General features: G+C 43.1%; 1 long non-coding RNA gene across 1 annotated transcript in view; it reads left to right on the forward strand.

Moving 5' to 3' along the window:
• LOC132422207 (uncharacterized) overlaps positions 1-21,944 on the forward strand; it is a 205,007-nt gene that overhangs the window by 158,978 nt on the left and 24,085 nt on the right. The window contains exon 2 of the long non-coding RNA XR_009518832.1: positions 2,511-2,644. This is a non-coding gene — a long non-coding RNA (uncharacterized lncRNA). The remainder of the gene's footprint in view (positions 1-2,510; positions 2,645-21,944) is intronic.

Consider the following 21,944-nt stretch of genomic DNA (forward strand, 5'->3'; position numbering starts at 1 on the left):
ACTCTCCCTTGGCACTTGTATATAGCTGTGTCCAGCTGTCCGTCACCTTGCCCCTTTACTGATGGCTGTGCTGATTCATCGTGAAATGTTACAACTCAGAAAAGGGACATCAGGGTCTTCTACATCCTCGGGAACTCCCCATTATAGATTGTGTAACTCGTCGTCCAAAATAGATCATCTGTAAATGAGGCCGCTGCAGGTTTAAGATGCAAATTTTCTCTTCGGCAGGCTTGATATTCTAGGCAATTTACATTGGAGACTGCAGAGCAGTGGGTGTGTAACTGGTTCCAACCTGTCTGGGTGGTGACGCAATCGTGAGGAGGCCATCTGTGTTTCCTCCATCTGCTGAAGCTTCTCTGCACCTAAGCAAGTGCAATAAACCAACAGCCTCGCCTCTCTGAGCAGCCTTCTCCGACTGGACCACTCCTCTTTGGGAGTCTACTGACCCTGAGGCTCCAGGGCTGTAGGTCTATAGATGGATCATGGTTCCATGCACGCGCCGATAAAGAATTGCAGAACCTCTGAGCCTCAGTTCCCTTATCAATAAAATGGGATGATTATGTATTCCTCCTAAGTTTGATGTGAAGACTGTGTGAGAAAATGTGCAATGAAACCCTTTGTACATTGCAGGCGCTCAGCATTGTTAATTCTCTGCCCCTCTCTATCGTATTCTCCTGCCGGGATATTCATTGTTCGTTTGCATGAAGTCTCATTTCCCCTCCATTATTGTGAAGCCCTCCAGGACAAAAGTCATATCTTATTTGTCTTTACATAGGGAAGAGTAAGGTGATAGAAGGAGCATAAAACCATCTTGGTCATGGACCTGCCATTCATCATCTGTGTGACATTGGGCTAGTTCATTTGTCAGTAAAACAGGGGGTTTGGTTTAGACGATTGCTAAGGTCTGTGTGTCTGACCTAAATCCCCTAAAGAACTTAGTCAATGGGCATCTAGGAAGCGTGAGACCCGAGACATTTTAATAGGTGAATAGGAGAATGTCCAATGTCTTAACGGCATTGTGGTCACACTGGGAGTTCCTTCCAATTGGGCTCATTCAAGCCCAGCAGACTAGAGAGCTTGATCCTGCTACAGCTTCTCAGGCCCACAGAAAGAAGGTGTCCCTTGGGACTGAAGCCCCACCCCAAGCCAAATTCTAAGAACCAGGAAAGCATGTCACAAGAGTACACACCGTTCCCTACATCACATCCACTCGACTGCCCAGCAAGACTGATGTGAGGATGCTGGTGGGAATGACGGATTGAGAGACAGGAGTCTAAACTCAGGCTCTGCTATTTCCCTTCCATTTTTTCTCTCACAGCTGATGCTGGAAGCTAAGGTACACAACTGGTGAGCAAATGTTTGGTACCTTCCCCACCCACTGATAGTATAATGAAAGTCAGTATTGATGCTGAGAATTGCTTTGAATTATCAGGTAAAAAATGCTATATGGGTCGGATTATAAAATTGCCAATTCTATGACCATATCTTTATACAATGAGGAAGGTTTTTCCCTGTGTCATGCCATTCATTTAAAGTTATACACAACCTGACAAATTTGCTATACAACCAATCAATTTAGATAGTATCTTTGAGCCTGTATTAAACAAAGCTGGGATGAAGGTTCCTGTTCGTGGCTTGTTCCTGGTACCATCACAAGAATATCTACCACATTCGTTTCTCATGAGCTCGTTTGGATCTTTCCTTAAGAATGCTAAGACACAGGATCACTCCAATGAAACGTCATTTCTGTCTCTAAGACCAGGAACCTCAAACAATACAAGTTTCTATAATTAATTGAAATTGGCCAAAGGTCAAACTAGTGGGAGGAAGGGGTTGTAAATTAGTCACCAAAGGGAAATGACTTATCCAGCTCAAGAGATAAGTTAACCTACCTGTGGCCCTAACCTCCATTTCAGCACAGTCCTCGTTTGGAAATCTGGACTGGAAGGCAGTAAGGTAAAGAGGTGTAACTCATTCTAAGATGTGAGCTCCTGGCAATTTTCCATTTTCACAAATTCTTGAGTTTAAGAATTTGCAGAAGGACTTGGAAACAGATGTTATGAAGACTGCCAACTCAAATGCACCTAGGCGTCACTAATATATCCTGCTTCATCAGTTTGGAATATGAAATAACCTCGCATTTCTTTGCAAGTTCAATTTTTAATAACTTTAATCCCCTGTGCTCACTGAGGAGAGAAGTCTATACTTTCTTTGCTGGCCATTGCTCATGAGGAGACTAAGAACCCAAGTCCACAAAGGACCCAAGTCCACATTCACTCAGGGAAGATGATGACAGCTCTTGCTGTGTCTCTACTGAAAGCATTAGTCCATCGGTCTAGTGCAAGCAGAAAGGCTGCTGCCACCAATCATCTGGGGTCGGGGAAGTCGGCAGGGCAGAGTGCTTCTCCCTAGAATGCCATGTTCCACTCAGCTATGAGGCTCCATGCCACAGCAAGTGGGGTTCCAGCAGGGGAAGTCTTTGTGATCAGTCCTCTTTCTCACATCCTCAGCTGTTTTCCACTGGGCATGGACACTGTATGAAGATGAGTGAATCGGGAAAGGACAATGTCAGTGCCAGACCAGCTCTCCTCTTGGACCATCTTGACCCTGTTCTCGAACTGAAGGCACTTGAATGTACCTGATGGTGAGTTTCCCCTTGAGCCCCACCCTAATGACTTTTCTTGCCAAGTTAATTCAATTTAAAACACTTCCGTATTTCAGAGACGTTCTAATAACTTGGAGTATCTAAAACAAGGACTTTGAGCCTTGTTTCTCTTCAACCTCCAAAGAATCCCCCGAATCCCATTATAAGTACAGGATTGGTACTTAAAGGAGTGCACTGTCTAATGCCATTGCCAATAGCAGTCAAGCACTAAGACTTTGTTAAGTCAGGGAATACCCTCTTACAATGCTTACATGTGAACCCTGGGTGAGCACTAGCCTTACATCAACTGAACCTCTCATATAGCTCAGCCCACGTCAAAGTGCCTACGTCAAAGTGATTTGATAGCTAGAATCAGAAACAGCAACTTTTAAAATGGCCTTTTTCAAATAATGATAATGAAATAATAATTTTAAGTCCTACGTCACTGGGTGATAAAGACAGACCGATAGTCTGTGGGAATTGACTACATGCTGAGTACTTTCATACGTATCATCCTTATTAATACTCAGTGAAAAGGAAAGAGGAGGAAGGGAAGGGCCCTGAGCCCCGAGATGTGCAGATACTATGCTAGTCCTGATGTACTCTGTCTCATTAGAAAGCTAAGGCTGGGAGAAGTTAAGGAACCTGTCAGTGTTCACACAGCCAGTACATGGCAGAGCTGGGATTCAGAATCAAGTCTTCATAACTCCAGCATCCATGTCTTAACCGCTGTACCCTAAGGCCTCTCTGGCTTAGCAATGAGGCAAGTTGTTATCTCATCAAAGCGGCACAAAACACAAAGTATGAGGTCCATCTAAAATTCTATCGCCGGGCTTCCCTGGTGGCGCAGTGGTTGGGAATCCGCCTGCCGATGAAGGGAACAAGGGTTCAATCCCTGGCCCGGAAAGATCCCACAGTTGTTGCTGCGGAGCAACTAAGCCCGTGCTCCACAACTGCTGAGCCTGTGCTCTAGAGCCCATGAGCCACAACTACTGAAGCCCGTGCGCCTAGAGCCCATGCTCTGCAACAGGAGAAGCCACCGCAATGAGAAGCCTGCGCACCGCAACTAGAGAAAGCCCGCGCGCCGCAACTAGAGAAAGCCCACGCGCAGCAACGAAGACCCAACACAGCCAAAAATAAATAAATAAAATAAATAAATAAAAATTCTATCTCCTTCTCTCCTTGTAGCTCTGTTCCATGCCAGGTGTGCTTTGGTGATTAATGCTTTTGAAGCTCTGGGTGTGTCCAGATGATCTGCTATCTACAGCACACAAATGGGAAATTTCAAGATGGTGTTCTTTAACAGGCTTGCCACCAAATGCTGTCAGAAAACTAAAATTGTCCAGGCTATTTTGAGACCAAACTCAAAGTTTTATCCAGCTTCTCCTCAAAGTAAATTGACATCCATGAATCTCGGAGCTGTTCTCTGCCTCACATTTTAGTTGGAGTCATATAGCTAGAGTTTGTGTTCAAATTCATGTCCCTGTGTTGACCCTAACGCTTCTGAAAAGCCCAGTGGAATTACAGGGTCTCAGGTGGAATTGGGGGCCTGGCTTCATTTGCTTCAAAATAAAGACAAGAGTTGAATCAGAAGGTGAACACAGTACCAGGAATAAAATTAGAATCGCCCGTCTTATGTTTACACACCTCGTAAGCTGAATGTGGTGTAGCTTGTTTACTTTTAAGTATAAATTACCAAGTTTTCCCACCTTGAGATAGAAACCTGACCTGTGAGACAGAATTTTCTCTTCTTCCTTCCTTTTCTAACAAGGAGGGATGACTCGGTGAAATGTGTGTTGGTTTTCATTCCAGGTGAGAAAGTAGAAGTAAGGCCGCAAATTCTGAGTAATGCATCTAAGATGCATCTGAGACCAGACTGGACGGGACACTAAAACAAACAGTAACGAGGACCGGAAATGTCACCCCCCCACCCGCCCCATCATTGGCACTTGACACTTGGTCCTGGGTCCTGATGTCCTCATAGTCACTGTGTAGCAAAGGAAGTGATGCAGGGTGACACACACAGAGAATCTTTTCCTGGAAATGGGTTCAGAGGACAGCTTATTATACACAGTAAGCCCTTGTGTATGTGATTGAAAATAAACTCAGACAGTGCATCAGGTTACAGTTATGTGTTGAAAGGCGAAAATCTACCTATCCACACGCCCTGACCGAAGCCTTTGCCCGAGCCTGGAATCCCATCCCAGGACCTCAGACTAAGTGATCAGACTCTTCTTTACCCAGAGTCCAGTGACTTAGAGATAGACTTCCATGGAATTTAAACTTAGTTTAAAAAACACATAACTTTTCGGGACTTCCCTGGTGGCGCAGTGGTTAAGAATCCGCCTGCCAATGCAGGGGACATTGGTTCTATCCCTGGGACGGGAAGGTACCACATGCCGCAGAGCAACTAAGCCCATGTGTCACAACTACTGAGCCTGCGCTCTAGAGCCCGCGAGTCACAACTTCTGAGCCCACGTGCCACAACTACTGAAGCCCGCGAGCCTAGAGCCTGTGCTCTGCAACAAAGAGAAGCCACCGCAATGAGGAGCCTGCGCACCGCAACGAAGAGTAGCCCCTGCTCGCCGCAATCAGAGAAAGCCCACGTGCAGCAGCGAAAGCCCAACACAGCCAAAATAAATACATAAATACATTTATAAAAAAAATAAAATAAAAATAAACACATAACTTTTGGGGTCTTTTTAAGAAAGGAGACCATGTTGTATGAGACGGTCACATGATCTTTTATCTGTCAGCTCGTTACTGGTTACCCAAATGCCACTGTGGAGGGACTATTCTGGGTCATCTTTCACATATTTTCCTCCATTCATTGTTCTTGATATTATCCAGTCACAGCGTGTTTGTTGGCCCCAAGCTGTATGAATGAAAAATATGACAAACTTTCAAGCTTTGTCCCTCTGGACAGAAAAAAAATAATAACAATTTTTATATCATTGCTTTTGATTCTCTACTGAAGTTCTTGTGAAGAAAATAACATTTCTGGACCAGAAAATGGTGTATATGGGTCAGGGTGTTATGTCTTTTCTTCTCCCATGATGTACATCTCAGTTGAAATGTTTGCTTCCTGTCTTCCTTTCCCATGCTGCACAGCTATGGTTCTGGAGCTGACTGTATAATTTCAAGAGGATAATTTTCTATCAACTTAAAACACTTAGGAGGACTCAGGAAAAAGTCTTTTGGCACCTACTTAGGGAGAACTATTATTCTGGTTGCAGTAACATTTTGGAAATAAGAAGTGTCTTTAGTCTCATGATTACATAAATTTCTACTTGGCAAACAAGAATTATTCTGGCGTTGTGGGCCTAGAATTTAAGACATCATCTTTTTTACCTAAATTCCTTTTCTGTGAATCTATATTGTTGGTGAGGACACAACCCAGGGAGGTATTTTTTGTAATTCAGTGCTCAAGAATATGGACAAAGATTCAGGGGACTTAAATATTTTAAATTGTTTTAGCAGGTCCAGAGGACTGGGAGGGGGAATCACAGCTTCTCATTCAGTTAGCCCATGGACAGCTACAGGAGAGAGCTCTAGGGCACACGGGGGGGAAGCATGGCTCCTGTATTTTCATAATAGGCTCCCTGAAACAGAAACATTTCAGGTAGTAAATGAGTCCCAGTGGCAGCTTCATGCTATAAAAAGAGTTAGAACTTTTGCCTTAAGTATAGGTTCCCAGCCTGTGCTGTGGGCTCCTGGCAGTCTGCAGTTTTGTAAAGGATGAGAAATTGGGTAGAAAATAGCCTGGATGGTATGTCTCATACAATAATGTCCTAGGTCAACTAACATAGTGGCTAAGGCCCTGGAGCCTTACAGGTTCGAATCCTGGCTATGCCTCTTACTAGTCGTATGGACCTGAACAAGTTATTTCCCTTCTGAGTGCTTCCGTTTCTTCATTTCTGCAAAATGTGGACTAGTGTCACATACTTAGGAGTCAACACACTTTGGCTATTGTTACTGTTTGACAGATATATTAAGTGGCTGCCATCATGATAAATTAAAATGACATTCAGGGACTTCCCTGGTGGCGCAGTGGTTAAGACTCCACGCTCCCAATGCAAGGGGCCCGGGTTCGACCCCTGCTCAGGGAACTAGATCCCACATGCATGCCACAACTAAGAGTTCGCATGCCGCAACTAAGGAGCACATGTGCTGCAACTAAGGAGTCTTCCTGTCACAACTAAGACCTGGTGCAACCAAATAAATAAAATAAGTAAAAAATAAAATAAATTAAAAAAATCATTTGAATGTGATTTCATTGCTACTCTTTGCAAATATATAAAGTTTCAGTGGATGGAAACCAAATGTAGGATTACCATCATATGGGAGATCCTTGTTCTCAGAAAGGGATAGAAGGAATAAAGAGGTGGGGCTGAGTTATCCTAAAATAGAGAAGAAGATATATATGACAGGCAAGGCCAATGTCTCCCATTAAGCACAGTAGATAGATAGTCTAGGACTCATGACACTTTTAAGAGCGCATAAAAATGTTCTTTTATTTATTTTATTTCTATTTATTTTCAGCTGTGTTGGGTCTTTGTTGCTGCTCCCGGGCTTTCTCTAGTGGCAGCAAGTGGGGGATACTCTTCATTGCGGTGCGCGGGCTTCTCATTGAAGTGGCTTCTCGTGTTGCGGAGCACAGGCTCTAGAGCGCAGGCTCAGTATTTGTGGCTCGCGGGCTCTAGAGCACAGGCTCAGTAGTTGTGGCTCACGGGCTTAGTTGCTCCGCGGCATGTGGGATCTTCCCAGACCAGGGCTCGAGCCCGTGTCCCCTGCAAAGGCAGGCGGATTCTTAACCACTGCACCACCAGGGAAGCCCATAAAAATGTTCTTTTAAAATTACAAGAAATGTTTTAATATGTAATATTAGCGTAGAACTTTTGCGTATAATTTTAATACTTTTATAGGGGAAGGGTCCAATGAATACAAAGGTATTAGGGCCCACGGAGGTCATAATGTTGCCCTGACTTGGCAAGTGCCTCTGTTACATTTGCTCATGTACTTCTCTGTGTCCCCTACTGAATGGGGAGATCTTTGAGCAGAGATTGCATCCTCTTTGCCACTGTACACACAAAGCCTGTTGTGGTGCCTGGCACATAATAGGCAGCCAGTAAATATTTGGTGAATGAAGGAAATGATTAGCATTTTGGGTCACATGCAACAAGCGTGATGCCCTGCAAAGAAGGTTGTTGCTAAGTCTCTATGCGAGCCAATCTGAAGGCAGCCTAGAAGCGCATTTGAAAGTGGTGTCTGTGTTCCATGGATGAATATTTAAAAGGATGGAAAAGTCATTGAGTAGGGCAAAAGAGAGAGAGAGAGACATATTCTGTTTTCTCTGGATTTTCTTTAGACCAGTCTTTGCATGAAAGACTGAAAGTTTAGGTCCGACTGGGGCCCAGCTCCTGGGAAGGGAGCCCTCAGAGATGGGTCTTGGAAGAGTGAGGCTATTTGTAGCAGAAGGGGCAATGCTACCGCAGAGATTTGAGAACACCCTCCCAACCCTCCCTTAGAGCTCTTCTGGGTCCTCCACTGCCCGAGGCAGGGAAGGGAGAAGGTACTTGGAGGCAACACCTCCAAGAAGCCAAGCTCTGTATGGTAACTAAGAACCAATCCAATTGGAGTCAAGTTGAAACATCAAGGTTCTGATCTGAGATCACGGTGAGCTGGATCCACTTCATGGAACACTGGGAGGTGGCAGAGGAGATCTGGGAGGCAGGGGACAGAACTGGGGAGAAGAGTGGAAAAAATCAAGATAACTAAAGTCTGGGGGAAAAAGGAAAATATTTTTACTTTGGATTTTTAGGTGAATTAAAAATCTTTTGGGCTTCCCTGGTGGCGCAGTGGTTGAGAGTCCGCCTGCCGATGCAGGGGACACGGGTTCGTGCCCCGGTCTGGGAGGATCCCACATGCCGCGGAGCGGCTGGGCCCGTGAGCCATGGCCGCTGAGCCTGCGCGTCCGGAGCCTGTGCCCCACAACGGGAGAGGCCACAACAGTGAGAGGCCCGCGTACCGCAAAAAAAAAAAAAAAAATCTTTTGCTTCAATTCTTGTATTCAAAAATATTTCAAATACACTGGTCTATTTACAATTGGGAATATCATACAGAAATCAAAATAAGTAACAATATGAATGATTCTTAGCAATAAAATACTTAGTTTAAAAAAGTCCCAAAGTATTATATACAGCCTGATAACTTGAGAAATTTTTATATGGAGAGTTTTAAATACTATAATTTCCTCCATGTCCCCACCACTCAGCTTCCATCTTGGCTGATCTTGCCTCATCTATATGCTTTGGCCCTCCTTTATTATTCTGAAGAATATCTCAGTCATCAGAGAATACCATTTTTATAATGTTAAAAATAACTAAAATTTAAAAAATATTTTCATGAATACAGTACATGCAGTAAAACTATATCAAAAGAGACTCAAGGCCTCGAGAAGCACAGCACTTTGGATGACGGTGACTGCGGGTGAGGGGAGCGTCAAGGTGTGGACTAGCGTCTGAGATTTTGTCTTGAGTGGCCAGTTCTGGGTACTCATCACCCTGTTAAAAATAACTGCGTAAAGAATTAGCTAGACACATAAAAGTAGATCATTCAAGAACCAACAGGAAAGAGTACGCGAACCAAGCATTCAAATTCATCCAGTTCTGTGCACTAAGAGTCCCATTGGTCCCCTTTTCTGTCTGAGTGAATGAAGTCATCATTGCCTTCCTTTTCAAAGGTGACTACTGCGTGTGCCAGAAGGACTTTGAATCTCACTTGTCTGAGGTCCTGGGTAGATGGGTTGGACTATGCATGCATCCATAAGCATGCCCTGGTCCTTTTTGCTTTAACCCACTTCACTTTGCCTTACTCCTGCCTGAATTCTGGGACCTATAACCACAGCTTGGTAGAAGAGGCAGCAGAATAATTGCGTCCTGCATCGGAGAGGCACAATCATTACAGCCAAATGTACCGTGAGGGCTCCAATAAGATGCCTGTGCAGCGAACTTTATTTCTGGCAGGAGAAATTTCAGAGCAAGGGGGAAGATAGGGAGGAAGGAAGAAGAGAGAGAGGAGAGAGGTGAAACAGAAAGAGAAAGAAAGCAGGGAGAGTGTTTACTCATAGCTATTTACAGTATATATTTTCTCAATCCAAGATGTATTTAAATGGATTAATTTGAAGAACTGTTCAAATTTGAACAGTTCTTGAAATTTGAAGAACTTTCAGCCTGTGTCCTGACTTGAGTTTTAGATGTCAATACAATTTTGGTCAGTTGAATTGCTTGATTTAATTAACTCTGAGCTGTTAAGCAAAGGGGTGGGGGCAGAGTGTCATGCATTGAGACCCCCTCTTTTAACCCATGTTCTGACCTATTGAGCAGGTCATGTAAGCTCTCTGGGTCTCAGTTTCCACATCTGTGAAAACAAGGAGGATGGACTAGAAGATTCTAGGATCCATTTCAGGGGTAACGTTTTGTGATTTTCAGTGCTTGAACAGACCATAAATAGCACAGACAAGGGTATTTCACAGGGATTTAAAAGACCAGTACATTTGGTCTCTGACTCCCCAGACTGATGTTCTGTTTCTATACATGCAGTAGCTTAGGTCTTGAGCTGTCATGTATTTCCACATTTTCTTATGATTTGAAACCTTAAAAGGAAATGAGGGTTGCAAAATCTTCTCCACAAAACCCTGTGTTAAATGGAGCAAAACTTTTCTTAAATAAGGAAGAGTTCTCTGAATGGGAACAGCCACTAAATCAACCTCAGATTCTAGGTATTCGCTAACACAAGTCACAGGTAGAAAATGCCTCTCTAGTTTGGAGAACCCTAGGATACTGAGAACCAGTCCTGAAATACACACACACACACATACACACACGCACACACACACACACACACACACACCCCACATTTATAATTGAAGGAAGCATCTTTTTTCAGTCTGTGCAGTCTGATTTAGGGCCCAGAATCATGGCTCTTCTATCTAGAGAGGAACAGGTGACAAGGCATTAGATGCTGTGCTTAATATGTGATGAAGGTCAAATATGTGATGAACACATTATTTAATAAATAGGGCTGGGATCACTATTTGTTCATCTGAAAAATGTCAAGTTGAACCCTTAACTCACATTATATACTTAAATACATTCCAGATGGACTAAAAAATTAAATAGAAAAGTAAAACTACAAACTAAGTAGAAAAAACGTGTATATAATTTTGGATTGAGAAGCCTTTTCCAAGACAGAAACTATGAAGAAATAGGTGGATAAATTTGACAACCTAACAGTTTTATATTTCTGTACATCCTAAAAATATAAAAGTTAAAGGCACAGGACAAACATGATAAAGAATCAGTATCTCCCTGATAGCAAGAATTCTTATTAGTCAATTCAGAAAAGATACCCCTCCAAAAGAAAAAAAAAATTGGCATAGGCAGTTGGCAAGAAAGAAGTAGAAAGTAGCCTCAGGGATAATCAAAGTACAATAAATTAAAACAACAAGATACTATTTTGCCCATGAAATCAAAGAGTTAAAGGACTGTTAATAGCCTTGATAATGGTGTGGTGAAATTAACACTCTAAGGTTAGATTTACCCTTGGCTTTAGTATAAAATCTTAGGAAAGGCATGAAAGCTTTCTGAGCCTCAACTTTGTCATCTCTAAAATGGAGCACATGATAGTCTCACAGGGTGAGTGTAAAGATTAGATGAGATAATGAATTTTAAAAACAACTTTGTAAATTCGGAAGTAATAGACACACAGCTATACAAGTATAATATACAGGTCTAATTATTGGGTCTGATAAGCCAGGTGGACCAGTGCTATGCCTCAAAGAAAAAAAGGGAGATGGAGGGGTAAGTAAACTTGCTTCCTCGATGCCATATTTAAGCTACTCTACTACTCAGGTAAGGTCCTTGAAAGAGCTGTGTGGCATTGAAGCTTCAGTGAGCTACAGTTTAGAGGTGCTGCTAACAAGGACTGAGGCAGCTGGATATTGTCATAGGAGCAGCAGACACAAAGAGGGCCCTAAAAATGATGTTGGCAGGAGTAGATGCCCCCAAACCACCACTCATTGGCAGCAGCCATGATAAGAAGTAGTGATGGAAGCCACTTCCAATGACAGAAGCTTCCCCAGTGGAGCATCTGCTGAGTGTGGTCCCTGGTACAGGACTGTGTCCAAGGAGAGGAGCCACTAGCAGCGAGGTCGGTAAGCCTGGCAGGAATTACCCTCGGAGCTACCGTTGAGAGTGGCGGCCCAGAGATGGCACTGTGGAGATCCTGGGGGAGGTGGAGACCGTTGGTCTTCTGTGTAGTAGTTAAAACATGTGGGCTTCAGCCCAGGCTTCCTGGGTTCAATTCCTGACTCTACCAGGATTTGTGTGACCTTGGGGAAGGTCTCTGTGCATCACTTTTCAGAGTTGTTAAATGTAGATAATAATTGCATCTCACTGATATGGTTATTGTGAGAATGATATGAGTTAACACACATAAAGCATTTAAAGATTCATGGACCATAATACATGCCTCGCTCATGTTAAGTATATATTATTGCTGTGGTTATCGGTAATCCTACTGCTATCACTACCATCATCTTCTTTAAGAGAGACTAACAGCTTCTCACTAGGAAACTTGGCATCACTGGAGGCTTATATTTTTGGTTGTCACCACCATGCAAGACCTAGAGCTCCTCTATTTTTCCAAAAGGAAAGAAGGTCTAATAAAAGAGCTGTCATTGTAGCAGTAGATTATTCCCCTTGCTACATAGAGAAGTATTCATCTGTCATTTGACTCCGCCTCCTCTTTTCCATGGAAAGAAAGAAAGTAAAAGTCTTCAGCCTGCACTATGGGAACTTACAGCATTCACCAAGATGCAGCAGCCTCTCACCTCCACCAGAGACCCCTTTCAGGTTCACAGTCTCAAATCCATGCTCCAAACAAGTGCCCCCAGTGGGAGGACTATTACTGTACCCCAGCAACAGAGAAGCCAAGTATAACTTCTGTTTCATGTATTCAACAGTAAGTTCAAATATCTCAACCATGAATATTTCCTAGAGAATATCCCATGATGGTTTTGGAATTTCCAATATAGAGGAGCTTGATAAAAAAATGAATGAGAGCAGGTCAAACTTCACTTCCCAAATGACTTTGCCCTTCCCTTCTAGGTCAAAGTGTGCTTTGTGCCCTGGTGTTAGTGGTGCTATAAAGCAAAACCTTTTCCCTATGTAATTTTGAAATTAAAAAGATTTGAGAAACTAATTTTAAAATACAGCATTTGGGTGACTGTGACCAGTGACACGTGCAGAGTGAACTTGCAGTCAGGGATGTCTGATCCCTACCGCCCCAAGTTTGGTGCTATTGAACAATTATAACTGCCAATCAGAAGAATGCTCACTATAAGATGTCCCTATTTAAGGCATGTAATTGGATTAGCAATTAATTATTCATGTCATAAGAGAGAGAGAGTATACTTGCTATGACCAATAGTTCCTAGTATGGAAAAAGGAGAGGCTCAAGAGATGGTCTGGGTCATGCTCATGCCATCAGACACACAAGGTACCTTCATCTCTACTCTAAAAATGAAATCACCAAGGTTTCAAGAGGTTAATTGACTTGTCCAAGATCACTCCATTAGATCATTATTGGTGGGAGGGAACAAGGGTGAAAGGAAGAAAATAACTATTTGCCTTACATGCCATCCATACTATCTTTTGCTGCAGGGAGAACAAGGAGCCATAACCATCAATAACTATAGAATATACACCAAACTCTCCACTATAAACTATAGAAGAGGTAGTCAGAGAGAAGGAGAGTAGAAAAGAAACAAAATGCCTGGACACTCAAAATGGACACAACAAATCAAGTTGAAAGAAGAGGGTTATGAGAGGTGATGGTGCAGTCAGCATTGTTGACTTCTCAGAGGAGCAACTTGACTTTCCTGTGCTGTTTATTCCCAGCTACTCCGTTGGAGCAAAGGGACCACTATTACTTCTGGGCTTTCTTAGGGGTTGCTGAAAACATGTTCTGCTTTCCATGTGTAGTAGCATCTATAAAATGAGAATAACAATGATAGCGGTGATTTTGGAGAGTGGTTGCAAGAACTAAATTGGATGATATTTGTGAAGTAGTCAGCATTATATCGAGCACATCGTTATTCCCTAACAAAAGTGAATCCACTGCTTCTTTTCTTAGGAAATAGAAGTAGGGGCAAAAACTGGTATCATACTCTGTTGGCCTTTTCCTCTTTCCCTCTTCTCTGCTTTGAACTTGAAATAAGAGTGCCTGGGCTGAATAATATACTTCTATTGTAGGTGTTTTTTTTGTTTTTTTCCTTTATCTCTTGAACTGTGAAATATCAGAGTAAAACCAAGAAAATAAATGTTCAATTCACCAGCATTTTGATCTTGTGCAAACCTTTGATAAGATAAGGCAGTTTCATGCAACCACTTGTTACATAGTCTCAGTGTCATATATTTATGAGGAATGGAACACTATTACTGTAGATTTAATCTGGATGTTGTATCAAAGTGTATTATCAAGCCAAGTGTTCTAATTATGCTGTTAATGTGACTAAACCCAAAGTAAAGACAACAGAGTACTTACTCATAACACACTCTAGAGCAGGAATAAAATTGGGATGTACCTCTGAGGGGCTGCGCCTGGGGATAGCCTACTGATATTTACAGAATATGCCATGTTTCAGAGGACGCATCTCTCCCTCTGTAGTATGACTTGAATAGTATTCTGATCCTGCTTGTTTTAAGAGGGTCAACAAATCAGCCAACCTTAAGAAGAGTCATATAAGAAAAGCGCACTTGTGTTATCAGAAGGAAGGGAAGAGTGGGGATAGATCTGTTAAAAGCCCACTGACCACAAAGGAAGGGCAGATATGCCAATCCTACAAAGCCTTGGCTGGACCACGGAGCTCAGAAGCAGGAACTGTTTCTTTAAGAGAGAGGAAGAAAAATGAACCCAGAGTCCATTATGGAGGGAAAACTCTTCAGTACATGGTATTTGTATTAGTTGGAAACAACAAACTTTGGCTGAGTTTTAATTTTAAAAAGTTTCTTGAAGACATATTTAATTGATTCAGAAAAACCTGGAAGATGGAGAACCAAGAAAATAAAGAGGCTAGGACCAGAGCCAAAACAGTGCTACAGGAATTTTCTGATGGGGATGGTGTATTGGTTTGCTAAGGCTAGCATAACTAAGGACCACAGACTGGGTGGCTTAAACAACAGAAGTTTATTGTCTTACAGTTCTGGAGTCTAGAAGGCCAAGATTGAAGTGTCTGCAGGGCTGGTTCCTTCTGAGGGCTGTGAGGGAAGGATCTGTTCCAGGCCTCTCTCTTTGGCTTATAGATGGCCTTCTTCATGTTCAAATGGCATTCTCCCTGTATTTCTCTTCACATTGTCTTCCTTCTTTGCATATCTTTCTGTCCAAATTGCTCCTTTTTATAAGAACATCAGTCATTTTGGATTAGTGCCCACCCTAATGACCTCACTCTAACTTGATGACCTCTGCAAAGACCCTATCTCCAAACAAGGTCACATTCTGAGATACTTGGGATAAAATAATCAACATAAGAATGGGGGGGGACATAATTTGACCCCAAACAGATAGCCCCACTTGATACTATTTATAGGACCCTGTTTCCTTCTGGTGCTATTACCCCTGCTACCTAGATCACTGAGGGAGGAATGCTCCACTGCCCCAGCTGGAAGCACTTGGCTGGACTTGGTCTCATGCACACACCACCCCTGCCAGTGAGCAGAAAGAAAACTAGAATTGGACTCTTCAGTTTCTAGAGTGGGAGGCAGGTTCTGCCTTCTGCCAAGATGCATGCTATGAGAACACCTTAAAAGGATGTTTCAGTGGCTGAGCAGTTAAAAACCTGTCAAGTAGCCACATCAGTACTTTTTCAGCCAACCAGTGTCTTCAGGGAGGCATGTTAGTCTTCAGAAAGAGGCTCTGAATAACATATAAATAGAGGGTCTAGAACCAAGTCAGTTGAAGAGGGACTCTAATGATTAATGGCAAAACTTGTAAGTTGTAGTCCAAGTCTCTCTCTCTTCAGATTGAGAGAGGTGGGATAATGTGGAGCCTTTCTGCTCAAAGCGATTGACTTCTGCCTTCACAATCCCAAACGGAAGAGGCAAGCACCCAAGTCCCTGTAGCCCTTGTCCTCTCTGACTTCGCCACCACAGTCATCTGTGATGAGACATATAAGTGCAGAGAAGTGGGGAGCAAAGGTTTCTTTGGATTAGGAGAGAAGCAAAATGAGGCAAATGATGCCAGAGCCCTTGGTCAGAATCACTGCTGGGTAATAGACATCCGTGTTAGGAGAGTCTCTATGGAAACTTATCTAGAGAGAAGAGTGTCAGGGAGAAAACTCAGTCCTGTGTCTTCTCATGGGAATACATAAGAATCAAATGAAATACGCGCCTGAGAATGCACAGCTACTGCCATGACAAGGTTCTTGGCTTCACACCTCTCATGACCATGGCTTCTATGGGCGATTCTTTCTGCAGGGCTCTCTTGCCCACTTGCAGTTTCATTATTTATTGAGCACCGCTTGGGCCAGGCACCGTGCTTGGGACTGGAGACGCAAAGATGAAGAGACTTGATCCCTGTCCTCAGGGAGATTGCAGCATACTGAGGGAGACTGACATACTCAAAAAGCGCTACAAAACAATACTTTTAAAGCATATATCAGTATGTGGAATTATGTGTATTTTCATGTGTTTATAATTATTCACTCTCTGTCCTCCACCACTACAGTGTAATGGGCTTTGTTATATTCACTGCTGAGCGTGCAGCACCTCAGCACCTCCAGTCTAGAGAATGTTCGGGATTCAGTACATATGCATGAGTAATTTCTACACTAGAAGCATATCAAAAAGAGTGTGCAAGTCTGCTGAGGGAAGTCAGGGAGGCTTCCCAGAGGAGAAGGCTCTACGTCATCATGATTTGATCTCATTGTGGTGGGTTAATTGCATTATTAGCCATGGGATTTTCATACCTCCCTATATGCATGCCCTATGACATTGAGCTTGGCCATGTGGCTTCTTTGGACAATGGGACAGTAGCAAATTTGATGCAAGCAGAAACTTGAAATGTGGTTTCTGATTTCTCTCTTGGAACCTTGCTGCCACCAGAAACACAAGCCTAGACTAGCCTGCTGGGAGACAGGAGGCCATATGGGACAGAGATGAGTTACCCCAGCTGAAGCCCATCCCAGACCAGACCAGCTAGCCCCATGAGAGTGGACAGCTGATTGCAGATATGTGCATGAGCCCAGGCCAGATCAGCAAAGCTGCCCAGCTCATTCATAGAGGAATGAGAAAAAAATAAATTGCTATTTTAAGCCAATAAGTTATGAGGTAATTTGTTACACAGCATTACTGTGGCAGTAGATAACTGATACACTCACCATCTCACTCAACGACAACCTGTGAAATAATACTTTTTATTGCCACTTCAAATATAAGAAAACTGAGGTTCAGAAACAAATAAATAGGAGGAAAATAGAATTTAGCCTGAGTCTTTATACCATAGCTGCCTTTATATTAGAAATATGACTCTGATATATCATGGGAGCCTGTGAGTTAATGATGTAAAGGAAGGGAGGAAGGGAGAGAGGGAAGGAAGAAGGGAGAGAAGGAGGGAAGGAGGGATGAAGAGAGAAAAAAGGGGGGAGGGAGGCATCTCTTTGTTCCCCAAGGCAATGTTCACTAATTTAGTCACACAGGTGGTACTTAGGGAGTTCTCAGTGATGTTTATTATAAACCATAGGCTAAATTAAGAGATAGATGAAAGGGACCTTTTTAAGGGTGAAAAAGGAAAAGAGGAATAAGCAAGAAAGAACAGGGAAAAGGCTGGATATGTTTCTGTTAGATGAAATCATTTATCCTACTTTTGGCTGGGTGGGCAGGGAAGGACTGTCTGGAGAGGTGGCAATCTGAGATCTGAATAACAAGAAAGAACCAGCCATGTGAGGATCAGGGAGAACAACATTCCAAGGCAAGAGAACAGCTGTGGCAAAGGAACAAAAGCTAAAACAAGCTTGGCAAGTTCAAGGACTCAAAGGAGGGCTAGGGTGGTCTGAGCAAAGTAGAGGAGGAGGGCAGATTTTATTCTAGGTGACGTCGGACTTGGGCGTTGAAAAATGTGGCTCTAGATTGTGGGGAGAATAGACTACAGGCAGGCAAACATGGAAGCAGGGAGCCCAGGTAAGACGTTAGCATTGTTGTCCCCGGGAGAGCTGACGGCTGCTGGACTGTGACATTGGTGGTAAAGATCATGAAAGTGGAGTTTTCTTGGCGTTAGACTCAATCAGACCCGTCAATAAACTGGATATCAGGGAAAGGCAGGAATCAAGAATGACTCCGAAGTTTTGGGCTTGATCAACGGGGTGAGTAGGGGTGCCATAGAGACAACTGCAAGAAGAAGCGGGTTTGGTTTGGTTTTTCCCAGAGTTGGGGATTAATGGGAAAATGAGAATGGAGAGAGAAGAATGGGGATAAAGGGTCAAAACTATCGAGCCTACGCTGGAGAGAGACTGGCTTACCTTCTCCTCTACAGTATCACTCTGAAGCATCAGTCCACAGCCGGCGGGCCGTGATCTAGTGTTTTAACATGTGTGAATGATCCAGGAAGGTTGGATTGTTATGGAGTAAAGACAGACAATTAAAAAAATAGAACCACAGCACTGCTAAAAAACAGCTTCTTAGTAAATAGCAACAGCTCAAGGCAGAGCATGCAAAGTTTGTTTTTCCTCTCCTAACTTAAGCACAGCACACATGTGAGGCCAGCGCTAGGCAGCGGTGAGTCCTCGGGTAACCACCTCCCTTTCCACACACCCTTCTCTGCCACAATGGAAAAAAGAGACCTTTGGGTCTCTTTTCTAATATAGCTCACACTTTAATAGCACTTCAGCTGGTTGCTGACAATAGCTCAGTGAGGAGAGCAGGAAAGATACGATTATCCCCAATTTTTAAATTGGAAATCTGAAGCAGAGGCAAGGCCACGTGACTAATGAGTGATGGAGCTGGGACCTTCCAGTACCCAGGTCAGTGTGCTTTCATGGCGCAAGACTCTCTCTCCTTCCTAAGGCTGACTCTGTGTTGTTGAGGCTCAGCCCTTTGAATTTCTCAAACATGTTCTCCAGCCTCGGAGACCACCTCTGGTCAACCCCAGTTTTCAGTCCCCTCCTCTCCTCACCCCTTCCCTACCCAACATGGCTTCCACGGCTCATCCCTTCATCCATTAGGTTGTACACTCCGTGAAGCCCCATGAGAACCCATCCTGTGATGATGTGAATTCAGTAGACGTTCTCTACGTGGCCCCATTCTCATTTCACTAACCTAGGCATAACAAGGCTCTCCACTGTACACCATATGCCTCATGTTATGATGGGGCTTTACTCTACGATCCATTCCTTTTAACTGTGCTCCTCCATCACATCCACTGGCCAACTGTTCACCTCAGGTTCAGTACTTGGGCTGCCAAGAACTGCTGGGGGAAATCACCCATCGGCCAGGTGAAGGCAAGTTCAGGCTCTGCCCTGAGATCCTGCTCTATCTCCAGTTTGTTTTCCTGAACTCTGTTTCAAGTCTTTCTACTCTTTACACTTCAGATCCCTCCCTCACTTAAAGGAGATGACTTCTTACTTCACAGGGACAATAGATTTCATATAGAAATGGCTTCAGTTTCTGGCCATGGGATCCACATATGTTCCTGCAACAGCATTTGTTGTTGTTGTTGTTTTTTACCCTTCCAATTACAGTGAAGGAGTTGGTCCTTCTCTGTTATAAGGTCTCTTCATCCACTGTGCTCTGGATCCCATGTTCCTCTGTCTTTCAGCTTGTGTATTTCCAAATTCTTCCTCAACAGGTTCAAGTCTCTATCAAAAAGTAAGACAAAACAAAAATCCTTCCTTAGACTTCCATCTCCTACTCTAGCCATTATGTTGTCAGTCTCCACCCATTCATAGCGAACTTCTCACCTTTACCATCTTTTAAACTCTTATTCACTCTTCAACCTCTTACCAAACCTGGCTTCCTTCCCTATTACTCTATCTAAACCTGTTCCACTAACCCACGATCTCCATGTTGCTATGTTTGATGGACACTTCCTCATCTGATCTTATCTCTCAGACGTATGACACACAGTTAGACATTCCATACTTACCTTCAGGAAACATTCTGGACTTTACGGCATCATTTGCACTAGGTTTGCTTTTAATTGGCTGACCAGCCCTTCTTTTTCACTCTGCTCTGTAGCCACCTTATCTTCTTCTACTCAGCTATTAAATTTCTTCTCATTTGACACACTCCTCAGGTGATCTCATCCATACTCTGTACACAGATAACTCCCAAACCTTGACCTACTGCCAAGAACTTTCTACTGAACTTCAGACACATGTATCCATCTGTCTGCATGACGTCTGCATGGATAAGCTTAATAGACTTCAAAGAGAACATGGTGCAAATTTGAGCTTGTGATCTTTCTCCTTGACATTATACTCTTCCTCCAGCAAATGACCCCACCATCCACTCAGTTGTGCCTGTAAAAATCCTAGTTGTTACCCATAATAAGTACTGTCATTCTCGCCTGCTTAGCAGTCATTCACCATTGCACTGGTAACAGCTCCTCAAATTTCCTTTCCCACTCTGCATCTATTTGCTTCAGAGGGACAGATTCTGCCTTTCAGCCCCAGGAGTGAACATGATACCCAGGACTAACCAATGAAACTCAATTCTAGAATATTTCCTGAAAACAGTGAGAAGTTCTCTTCTGCTGGAGTTGCTACTCTGTGAGGATGTGAACCTGGAGCTGCCAGCATGTGGAAAGAGCTTTTCAGAGAGAGGGTGAAGCCAAAGCAGCAGATAAAGAATCAGAAAGAGATCTACTCTGTGAGGCATCATCTGAACTCCTGGATCCAGCCATGCCTGAAGCATCTGAGCTACTCCCAGGACTTTTTCTGCACCTGAATCAATCAATTTCCTTTTAGGCTTAAGCTAGTTTGAATTGGGTTGCAATCACTTGTACAGAAACCGTTCTATTATCTTTAGTGCCTCCCCTTCCCTCACCCCCTCACACCCCTCCCCATCCAATCAGTCCCTCAGTTTTTTTGATTCCACTTCCTAGTTAGCTAAATATCTCTAAAATCACTCTTCTTTGATTTATTCCAACCATCACTCTAGGCCAAACCATTATCTCTCAGCTGGACAGTCACAGTGGCATTCTAACTGATTCCTTGTATCCCCTCCTGTTTCTTCAATCTGCTCTCTACACAATGGTCAGCAAGATCTTAATAAAACCTAAATCTGACTCTGTGTCTCTTCTACTTCGAGCTCCTTACTGCTTCCTCTTGCCTAGATAATTAAGTCCCCAAATGACTCACATGGCCTGTGGCCTCTGAATGGGCTGGTCCCTGTCTAACTTTCCAGGTTCATCTCATTCCATTTTCCCTCTTATATTCTCTTCATCCCAGCGATGTTAGGCACTACTGCTAAATCTCATCACCTTTGCAAATGCCATTCCCCGTGCCTGAAGCAGTCTTCCCCCTGGTCTCCCCTCAACTAACTGATTTAAAGTTCATTCCTCAGGAGAAGGCTTCCCTAACATACTTCCATGAGCTATCTCTCACACCCCAACACCTTGTATTCTATACTTTTCCTTCTCAGTATTTGTATTTGTCATCATTTAATTAAGCATTTAATGTTAATGATTAATTTCAAATCTAAGTCCCCCACTAGACTGTATGCTCCATGTGGGATCATGCCTGTTTTGTTCATCACTATAGCTTATCAAAGGGCCTGAGATCATTTTGAATAATTTTCCTTTGTTCTGGGTACTAGGAGATAGGGTGGGAAAGAGAAATTCAAGAAAAACAGAGATGTTTGATCAGGTTTACAGATTTCATTTTAGACTAAAAGCTGTATTTTTAAGCTGTTGACCATCTGTTATACCATTAAGGCAGTATCTCTTTAGGTGAAGATAAAGCAGAAAGTTGGGCAATTTCCTAAAAATCTGGTTTATGTACAGAATAAAATATGAAAGAAAAGAAAAACATACAAAACCTCAGCCTTCCTTGTTCTCTTCAACAAGGTGTTTGATAAAAAATAATAATAATAAAGAGAGGGAGGAAGCAACACTAGATTAAAGAATCTTAAGGGACATAATAAATAGGTGCAATGCAGGGTCCTAGGTTTGAGTTTGGTTTGGATAAACCACTGTAAAGGACATTTTGGGGACAAGGAGGGGAAATTTGAATACAGGTTGGGTTTTA

Source organism: Delphinus delphis, chromosome 3, assembly GCF_949987515.2.
Source record: "Delphinus delphis chromosome 3, mDelDel1.2, whole genome shotgun sequence".
Taxonomy (NCBI): Eukaryota; Metazoa; Chordata; class Mammalia; order Artiodactyla; family Delphinidae; genus Delphinus; species Delphinus delphis.